Source organism: Erpetoichthys calabaricus, chromosome 17 (assembly GCF_900747795.2).
Source record: "Erpetoichthys calabaricus chromosome 17, fErpCal1.3, whole genome shotgun sequence".
NCBI lineage: Eukaryota > Metazoa > Chordata > Cladistia > Polypteriformes > Polypteridae > Erpetoichthys > Erpetoichthys calabaricus.
In genome coordinates, this window is record NC_041410.2 from 34,171,979 (window position 1) to 34,172,800 (window position 822).

Here is an 822-nt window from a genome sequence, read left to right on the forward strand (position 1 = left end):
GCTGGCTTGTAGGCCTGCCTCCCGTCATTGCATTAAATTTGTAGCGGGGATACATAATAATAAGTATTTGTTTTTAGTCTGTGCTGAGTGAGTTTTGTTTTCATCATCCCGTTTAGTGTTTAGCGTCAGTAAATGTTGTCCCCGTAAGTGAGGAAAGGAAGGATGATGGAGAGAGACCGCAGCCCAAAATGGAAAATACCAGTTGGATCCACCAGTTACATCCTGAGCATTTTGCATTTAAACATTAGGAGCAAAAGGCAAGGGAGAGGTGAAAGGAGGAGAAAGGAGATAATTTACCCGTTCATTTACAAACTCATCACTGCCATTTATTGCATCATTCCACTGCTTGCTTTTTCAACATCTGATTCAACATCACGACAGCCAGAGGGGTTCGGATTCATCCCAGCCATTGCCAGGACTTTTCAGGGTGAGGTCGATTTGTTTTTGGGAAGGAGCACAATAACACTACAGCCAGTATCAGTACCGCCGGACTTTATTTTGGACTCATTTTTCACCACATTTCAATCGCTGTGTTTAACTAATCTGTGTTTGTACTTGTGTTCTGTGTTTCTATTTATTGTTTAGGGGCAAGGGAGGGTTTTTTTGGTAAATATTGGTATATTTGTGTTTTATATAGTAATTAATCACTGGTGTCATTGGGATAGTGGTATTTTGTGCACACATATCTATGTTATTGAATATTTGTTTGTCTTTTCCATTTACAATATATCCGTGTTTGATTTTACATTCCTGTCTATTGTTTGCTGGTTATTTTATTGTGTGAGAAAAAAAGGACAACTTGTAAGGAGTATGGCTTGTTTT